This window comes from Astatotilapia calliptera, chromosome 4, assembly GCF_900246225.1.
Source record: "Astatotilapia calliptera chromosome 4, fAstCal1.2, whole genome shotgun sequence".
NCBI lineage: Eukaryota > Metazoa > Chordata > Actinopteri > Cichliformes > Cichlidae > Astatotilapia > Astatotilapia calliptera.
Window position 1 is genome coordinate 5,138,561 of NC_039305.1, and position 9,818 is coordinate 5,148,378.

Genomic DNA, 9,818 nt, shown 5'->3' on the forward strand with positions numbered 1-9,818 from the left:
TCTCGGCCCCCATCCATTCAGGCCTCGCCCCAGCCTTCTCTATGAGTGACACACTGACTAATACACAGACAGATAAACACTCACACTGACAAACACGATAAGGCTTTGCCCACAAAACACTGACACGGACTGACTGATGGACGTCTCCATGGAGACTAGTCACCAAGACTGACACAATGTCTCTCGCCGCTGAGCGCCGTGCCAACTGAATCAGAGAGGTGAGGGAGAAGAAATGGAGATAGAAGGCGCGATAAATAGTGTGCAGCACCAGAAAGATTACAAAACAGCGTTGAAATGTTCCGGCCTGCGTGTGGATGCAGTGCAGATCTGCTCTAAAGCGCCACGTGATCGTCTTCGCTGCCCTCCGATCGGCTCCTCTCACACCCTAGTCTCACCCCACCACTTACACCTCTCCATCACTTTTCCCCCTTCACACTCCTCTTCTCTCTCTCTACCTCCTTTGTGCTCATCTCCTCGCCCCGCTTTCCTCTCTCTACACCTAAGGCATGTTTATTTCCACACCTCACCTCCTCTGCTGATTTCTCCACCCTTCTTCCTCTGCAGGTTCTTCTCTCCAGCCCATCTCTCTCCCTCTCTGTCTCATTCCCCCCTCTCTCCCTCTCTCTTACTCTCTCCCACGCTGTGCGAAATGGAAGCTCTCACAGAGACCTGAGGTTGCCATAGTAACCTGCCATAGTAACCACTCACCATCTTGCGTCTCTCCGTCACATCGGCGGGGGCTCGGGGCGTCCGCGGCCCTGCTCTGCAGCTCCCAAAGCGGGGTGTCAGTTCGCTAAACCCTGCAGTGTGGAACCGTGGAACAGTCCCTGGATCGAATCTGATTTTGGCCAGACAAAAACTCTAAATGACTACGCCTCTAAGAGGAGAAATAACTGCGTGATAACTGAAAAAAAAAACAACAACTATTTTATCTTTGGATTTGTTTGATCGGTCAGGTCACTGTAAACCCACAGCTGAGAGGAAAAATACAACCATTAAAGGAACAGTTCACTCCAAAATCAAAGATACAGGCCCGTCCTCTAGACTGTAGTGTTGTTCATCCATCTAAATTAATCTAGTATGAGTGCCCTGCTTTTAAAGCTATCAGCTGTTCAGATGCCTGCCTTCTCTTGGATGTATTAGAACTAAACGGCACTCGCCTTGTGGTACTCAAAAATCCAAACTCAACAGCAATGCCAGAATTCATGACCCGGGTACTCTAAAAGCCCACAAACTTTGATGTGAGCAGTTTCATTTAGTAACTATTTTTTTACTTTTTTTTTCTCTCGCACTATGCACCACTGCTCTGTCACTCTTAGAAGCTCTACTCATCCAGTGAACACAGCAGAGAGAGGGAGACCTCTGTTCCTGTGCCAGGAGAAGTCGTCGTGATGCTGACCAGAGTTTTTTTTTTTTGCAATGCCTTTAAAAGAAATCCTCTACAGGGGTGTGAAAAGTCGCTTAATCTCCCAGCAAAGTCACTAAGTTAGCAGCAGTGAGGTCATCTGAAGTGTGATGCTCACTACTGGGAGTGTGAGGGAGGTCAGTCACACAAGCTGAGTATACAGTCAACATTTTATAAAAAATAACCAAATCTGAAAATTCAGAATTAAATACTCAACAAATGGATATCCAAATGATTTAGTATTTGGCACAGTCTAATTTTTGGTCTTTATCTACCTGCAAAGACAGGTGAATACCCATGACTGCAGCATGGGTATTCATCATATTAGCTAACTGGATGTTTTCTGGATTGGCCGATGTAGACAGTAGAAAGAAAATAGCTCCTAAGGTGAAACTGATCACAGCAAGGTTTGTGGATTTTTAAAAAATTAGTGTTTTTTTTGATAAATGTATCATGACTTCTGGAAAGAGAATTTTACGACTTCAATGGTATTTTGTCATGAGTGTAACAGATCTGTTTTTCCTTCTCCTTGTGGGATGTTTGGTTCGGGTGGTTTAGTGTGTCGATATATGATAACTGAAATGTGCAGGTACTTGGACATGATTGATGTGCCATCTTTCGGCTTGCAGATGATTGGCTCCAGGCTGAGGACAGTCTGGTGCCATCGTGGGCAGAGATTTATTCATCTTCCTCCTATTCCAACCTGCCACACGTGTTTCCACCTGTAGCTTTTGCTATGCGGTTTGCTTGATAGACTGAAGGAGTTTGTAGTGGTGGGATGCTGTTTCTTTTGACATGTTTTCCCCATGCTGGGCAGGTAAGTTTATGTATTTTGGTTTATTCCTATCAGTTAGGTCGCCTTCGGTATATTTCTTTAGATAGAACTCTTGGTTATTTTGGTCTTTGGTCACTTTAAAGATAACTATATCAAGTTCAACAAGTTGTTTCTGTGCCTCATCGGGAAAACTAAGATTCTTCACGTTTCTCAACCACCCCACTTTTGCACTTTGAGCACCACAAGGCAAGTAAGGTCTAGTTTTTTGGTATTCATGAGAGGGCAGACATAATATCTCCAAAAGTACATAGCAGCTCACACCAAAGCAATCTAGATAGATTGGTCTGGGATGTTCTAACTCTTTAAGTCTCTATTCTAACAGAAAAGTTCAAACTAAGCCTCACTGAGGCTTTAGTATGGGAAGTGCCTTACCATATCAACTGTTTTGAGTTTGATAGAGAAACTTGAGCCTGAACACCTCGCCACTGCACCACCCAATCTGAAAGCTACCACAAGAGAAATATGCAAGAGGGGCACAATATATAAATAAACCAGTACAACTGAGTCAACACTCTACATATATCGCGGGGAGTCCGGGGACTTGGAAAACAAACAGTGAAGACGTGCACAGGTTCATGTGATGGCACCGAGAGTAATCGTCCTAACCATACAGCAGAATCTGCGATTTATCACAGCGATGGCGCGTAGCTTTGCTAACTGCCTCCTCTGGGGCCCTTAACGGCCTCCAGGGACGGCTGCTGGCATGTCTTATCGCCCACCCCCACCTCAGGAGCCGCCATCTCACAGTGACATCAGCACAGCCCCCATTGCTGCCCCTGAAAATACGACAACCTCCAACCAGCTACAAAAAGGACGTTTGGATTACTTGTCATCTTGTGCGACAGCATGCCCACGCTTCTCTCCAGGCATCTCATTGTGATCTCTCAGAGCGCCGTGGAAACCAAACCTGTCTGTGTCAGGCTTGAATCACATGTAAAAACAACAGCGGGAGGAAGAAAAAAAAGAGCGAGAGAGAGAGAAAACATTTAGCATCACACTTTGGTCATCAGGATTATAATTTCATGCTTCTGTTTCTTGCCATCTCCATCATCAATATTTATACTGTCATCAGCATCAGTATGCCACAACTGTTGTGCCTCCGGCCGGCACAGCCAGCCAGTGAGGCAGACAGAGGAGGAAAGGCCTCAGCCCGACTCTGCAATGCTGTATTGAACTCTTATGCCACCACTGACCCGAAACAAACTCCCTCAAGACTCTGTTCATAGATGCAGCCAAGCCGGCAGTAGCTGTAAAGCAGGGTGGTCATTGAGGCTTGACCGCCTTCATTACCCAATCACATTTACTAATACTTAATCTAACCAGGAGAAGATAATATCTCTTCTATTTGCCAAACTCAATATCAGACACTCAGAGCTGACCGCTCTCTCTGGTGAGCTCATTTCAGACAGCACAAACCGAAACTGCATCCTGACTGCCACTCACGGTGACACGAGGAAGAAACAGCCGCTTTCAGCCATCTTTACTAGGAGATGATCGGATTTTCGAGCACCTCCAGGCAGCTCTCCCAATGTGCCTTCATGAACTCATGAGGTAGGAGGGGGAAGGAATCGCCTTAGTTCATTTTTTCAGGCGTCGCTCTTCACTTTAGGTCATGATGAGAATATACTCCTCAGGGGAAATCTCACCATTTCTAATTATGTCAATTCAATGGATTATAGCTTTCATTTTGTGTCATTAACCATTGCCAATCTTCCAACTATTATTCAATAATTAATGTCTGGACAATCATCATGTTCCCCAAAGGGCCAACACCCAGGCCTGGACAGAAGACTCAATCAAACCAATCATGGCTAATTATACCCACCGCGCCATCATAGGGAGCTTAGCATTTCTGCTCTGCACGGGTCAGTGCTCATGCACTCCCTGCCCCCTGGTTGCGGGGATTCAAATTGTGCCACATCATGCACAAAAACAGAATCTCAGATATCCAGGTTCTGGCGTGGCGTGAGCACGTGGCGACTGTGTGCGATACGATCCCAGCGTCTCAGATGGGTCCCTCGTCTTGCTGCATTTTGAGCTGAACGCCGGAGGTTCCTCCCACAATTCTCTGCCTCTCTTGGCTGATCGGTGACTCTCCCTTCACCCTTCAACCCGTGTACATCAGCAAGTCTTGCAGCCATCAATCAGTGACACCGCCGCTCTATGAAGAGATCAGCGGCCAGCTTGCCCTGATTAGAACAGTTTAAGTGTCATCTATAATCTCTATCTGGCTCTGGCTCTTTGTCACAGAAATGAGTGCGTGTGCATAAACACACAGGTATGCACAAACTCAGGCAGACGCCATATTTAGGGCAACAGTTACTCCCTTTGCATTCTAATGTAGCAGCGAATTAATGCAGTCCATTGTCCTTTTACAGTAAGGGGACAAAGAAAGGCAAACTACACTTTAACCAGATTAAAAGCACCCTGGCTTCATTTGGGAGATGCACAAATCATTGGGACAATATTTTAGGGGGCAATCATTTATATGCTGGACTCCTCTCATGCCCTTTGCCACCTAGGGTGTTTGTTTTTGGAGGATTTGCTTCGACTTTTATATATCTCCTCTGGAAATAATCCGCAATGGCTCCACTATTCCGACAACGTTAGAGCAGTGGGGGGCTGAGCATTATCTCAAAGTCACACCTTCCCTCTAGGCCAGGTGTGCAGGTGTAATTTACCATGTCCCTGTTAACCTGCTTGCTTGTTTTCATCAAGCTCATCGGCCATGCATAAGTGGTGTGCCTAGGAAATTAAAGAGCAGCTTGGCCTGATTCCTCAAATGACTGAAATTGCTCAGCCGGTGCTTAATTTGTGACACAGGAAGGAGTCAGTGGGATGTGTGTGTCTGTGTGTTAAATTTATCAGGTGACAGTTGAAATTTGCAAGATGACCCACATGCTATTTCTTTTTTTAAGTGGTCAGACTGTAGAAGAGGTTCAGAAAATCCTTCAGGAAAGTGTTGACTGCTATATTTTATTTTATTTATTTTTCCACCTTTCGCACATTTTAGAATTAAAAAGAAAATCTGCCAAATGTCCTTCCTTTGGTTGCCGACAATTTAGACCTTGGAGCTACCAGTGTCTAAATGTTCCCGTTACATGAACAGAGTCCATGAAGAGGAAATCAGATGAATAAAACATTCCACCTGCATCCCATTTAACTAATCTGTGTTAACCTTTCCTTGTGAATCGTGACATTGTTCAATTTTAATAACATGCATATTAGGTCAAGAGGTGTCATGACTTTGCACCTTCAGGACTTCATAGAGATCTGACCTACTGTAAGTTGTGCATTAGATTCCCCCTATTTCAAGGTCTTTACTCATTCAGTACAGGGTCTTCTTGATTTTATTTAAAATTAAAATCCCAATAATGAGGATCACAAGAAATCACGTCCCCCCATCCATAAAAACCACATCACAGAAACTAAATAGACTGCTGTCTTGTTTGAGTGGTCACAATGTGGCTGTCTTTCAGTAAGTGAGGTAACGCTTCGGTTTGTGGGGTTGGTGGGAGGAGGGTAGCAGCAAAGTTCAAGATGAACAAATTCCGGTGACATTCCGGCCTGGCTTTTGCGGCAGTGAGATGTCTTGATATTTTGAAGCGCTGCCCCGAGCTGGAGCACCTTGGCTTTAAATGCGATATCATGTGACAAGCTTTTCATGAAGCCCGAACCTTGCAGTTACTGGTGATGTTGTAAATACAGTTCACGATCAGCTAAGAAAGAAGCCTCGCTACCTCACTATTGACCATAAACCAATATGATTGGATGAAATACATGCTTTTACGAGCAACATAAAAACTTACCATCCTCTTAAAGTTTTACGTCTCTAGGCTTATTTTGGATCCAGTAGAAAGGATGTGCAGTGGAATGAGGGCCCATAAATGGTATATGTCGTGGTCATTTGCTAGACTGTTTAGCTACAATGGTGTAGAAATTTATAGGTACTGTAAAGAGCTTTGAATTGCGGGGTGTAAAATGCAAGCAGCAAACAGTTCTACTTTAGCAGTATGAGAGCATGGGAGGAAATCCATACTGACACAAGCCATCTTCCAGTTAAAAACACACACACACACTTCTTCTGAACCTCCCTGAAATTCGGCTTCATTTTCTTCCTTCCAGGCATGCAAATCTGCTAAAATGTACACTGTTGGAGGGGCTTCTCGGTGCATCAACACCCCCTTCCCCTTCCCACACATAACTACAGACACACACAGATCCTTCCAACCTTTTTCTTGTCTAATCCTGCCCCAGTGCCCCAGTTCACCTTCCTACACCCCATTAATAACCTATTCTGTTTGTCATAAAACTCAGGAGATCATCCAGCTGGTCCACAGCACACACATTGCCAGCAATCTCCTCCCGCTAGTCCCAGTCGGTTCGGATTTCTCTCAAACACTGCACATTAGCATTTAAATCCCCTCATAACCATATCATTGTGTTGCAGATAGAGGCAGTAGATCTTCATTCATCAGTCCTAATCTATCTGTTCCTTGTTCTCAGCCGGAGGGGCCCCAGGCTCTGACTCAGAGCTTAACCCACCGCGCGTAAGCCGCAAGGTGCCTGCGCATTTTCCTCCAAATCTGGGGTCATCAACAGGGGCCAGCGAGGGTAGCTGAAGCCCAACACACACACATTAACATTGTAAACTGGTCCGATTAGGGGGGGGTTTAATTGAGTATATTTGAGTGAAAGCTGCGCGTTAAACGGATCATATATTAAGCCCTGTCAACAGCTTGTGCTACAGTGGATGCTCCTCTTATCTCCAAGGTTAGATTAACTTGTGCTGAAAAAGCACACAGAACACAAACAGAAACAAGAAATACATCCCAAGGAGCTGGTGCAAAGTTTGAACTGCGCATACGGACCAAATCCAATCATGCAAATCAATAGAATTGAATCGATTCCCTGTGACACACGTCTGTCTTGTTGTCACGCGTAATTCCTGGATATCAGCCACCTTTAGAGGCCTCTCTCGGATTCCAAACGAGGACAGTTCCCAAATCACATCCGGTCATGATACACGCAGATTTCCAACATATTAGTAGTTTGTAGCGCGTGAAATGCACTTAACTGTCCGCCAGACTCTCTCTCGCGCGCACACACACACAAGCGGACACACCAGACAAACACCAGAATGTCACGAAACTGCACCCGGACTCTGAATGTCATCGAGACACTTACCTTTATTTTATTATGCTTCCATCAAGTCCTGAAACACATCTTCGCTCAAAGCGCGCGTGTCGGTACTCCGAGAGCTCTCACCTTCCCTCAAATAACAGCGTATTCCACTGCAGAGCCGCCGACGCTGTCTTCTCTCCCTCCTCTCGCTCTCCTCTCTCTCTCTCTCTCTCTCCTCCGTCTCCCTCACTGTTTCTTCTCTCTCTCTCTCCCTTTCTCTCTTTTTCTCTCTCCCTCTCTGATTGATTCACCCTTTCCAAGTGCTGCGCTTCTACCGCTGGTAATGAGAATTGTCTCAGACATCTTCAGGTGGATGGAACCACTGGTCGATTCAGAGGGGATGGGCTACACTGCCGGGACAGTTTTTCTTTAAAAAAAAAAAAAAAAAAAAAAAAAAAAAAAATATATATATATATATATATATATATATATATATATATATATATATATATATATATATATATATATATATATAGTTATTTTAAATTCTTACTTTTGAAGCAAAAAAAAATGTTAAATGAGTGATTTGCGTTGGTCTGCGTTGCACATAAAACCTAAACAGTCAGTTGCAAACGCGCTCGTAGCATTAAACAACCTATTAATAACGCAAAAATGGGATTACATAATAAATAAATGCATCCAATGTAACAGTAATTATCACCTTCCTATGTGTTATGATTATAATTAGTCACAGGAACCCACACTTTCGTTGCATTTCACTATTCAGCTGCGGTGTTTTTTTTTTACATTTGATCCCAGAGACAGTCACGCACGTGTCCATATGCTCGCATAATCTCTATAAAATGACGGTGATGGTGCTGTTTACTGCTTGTTACAAGGAACACTGCTGCTTGGTCGGTTCCCTTGGCAACACTCACGCACACGCAGTGCTGAGCCCCACCTGTACAGCGCTACCTCGTTGGATTTGAGTCCTGCTGCCATTGTGGATCCCGTCGTACGTGTGGCATATACAGTATGCGCGCGGGTATATTGATTGGCATCCTAAGATGGAGGAAAGGAGGGGTATTGTGTTGGGCGCGGGGGGTTGAGCGTGTTTATTTCCCAGAAATTAACTTGCCTTTTTAAAGAATGTGAGCACTAATGTGATTGGTTTCAGGTGATGACAGTTTGGGCAAAGCCTCTCTGGGGATAGGTTATTAAATGTGGGAGTGAGGCGAGGTTTAAGGTCAGGTTAAGGTTGGAGGTCTGCTCGGGGTTGAGTTGTCAATCACTTCAGCAAGATATTAGCGGGGAGATGTGCGGTGGGTGGTTGAGCGTGTGTCCATCAGATAACAGAGGGTAAGAGGGAAGAGGGGATGAGTGTGTGAGTGCTGTGGGGGGATTCAGACGGGTGATTAGTGCTGGATTGATAATGTTCTATATCGAGACTCAGTGGATCACTCTTCTCACATTCTTGCACCTCAACGCCAGCACTTCATCACAGGCACGTGTTTTCATGCACACACTCCTCACACACGTGTCTTCCTTCCAGCACTGCTCCCGGCTATCGCACACACACACATATACACACATACAGGCATGATTTAGATGGGGATCAGGGTTATGACTGACCCCTGCATATTTAGTCTGGATGCAGCAACAGGGTGGCCAACCTGTTCCTCTCTCTTATTAAACATTGCACAGTGCACACTCTACGTGGCCTTGGCTGCTCTCTTCCACTTTATGCACAATATGTTCTCGCTCACTTGACCCCCCCCCCCCACTTCCCCACCCCCCCACACACAAACAGCCCCACGCTCTGCAGTGAGGGTCTAGCAGCATCCACGCTCTGTCCCAGTCCTCTGTAATTCCAACAACAACGGCTCTCGCTCAGTGCTTTTTGCATTGCGTCGCTCCTTCGCCCTTCTCTCCACCCCACCCTCCCTCCTCCCCTGCTGCCTTCCTGCCTCCCTCTCTCTCGCTCTCTCTCTCTCTATTAAATTTCCAGTCACACAACAGTGCAGTGGATATCCCTCCCTCTCTCTAACTCTCACACACTCTCCACCAACACGTCCCTCCTTCCCTCCCTACTCCCTGTCCTCCTCTCCCTCCTCTCCCTCCTCCCTCCCACATACATACCTCAGTAGTCTGTGGAGGTGTTGTCGTCGTCCCGGATCTCTCCCTAACGCTTGCTCTTGATATTGACTGTTCTCTCCCCTCCTTCACTTTGAACCTCTCAATCTCGCTCACTCTTGATATTAGGCTGCTCTCTTTTCACCTCCAGTTGTCTCACCTCCCCCCTCTCTCCCTTTCTCCTCCCTCCTTGCCTCATTATTTAAAAGAGCCCCCTCACATTTCCTCCTCTTCCTCCCCATCCCACCCTGTTTGTATCTCTGTACTGCAGTGTCTGCTCAGGCTATATGGTATGGAGTATAACCTTCCCTCCCCTCTCTC

The 9,818-nt window shown here is 45.7% G+C and overlaps 1 protein-coding gene across 5 annotated transcripts in view; it reads right to left on the reverse strand.

Annotated features, from left to right (window-relative positions):
- lrrc4ba (leucine rich repeat containing 4Ba) overlaps positions 1–9,583 on the reverse strand; it is a 62,189-nt gene extending 52,606 nt beyond the window's left edge. For 3 of the 5 annotated variants that reach the window (XM_026164147.1, XM_026164146.1, XM_026164141.1), the window contains exon 1: positions 7,428–7,604. The gene's annotated coding sequence lies outside the window, so the exon portion shown is untranslated. Of the gene's footprint in view, positions 1–527; positions 587–7,427; positions 7,605–9,503 lie in introns of those variants that run through there. The other 2 variants (XM_026164145.1, XM_026164142.1) reach the window with 2 other exon arrangements.
- Between the last annotated feature and the right edge of the window lie 235 nt (positions 9,584–9,818).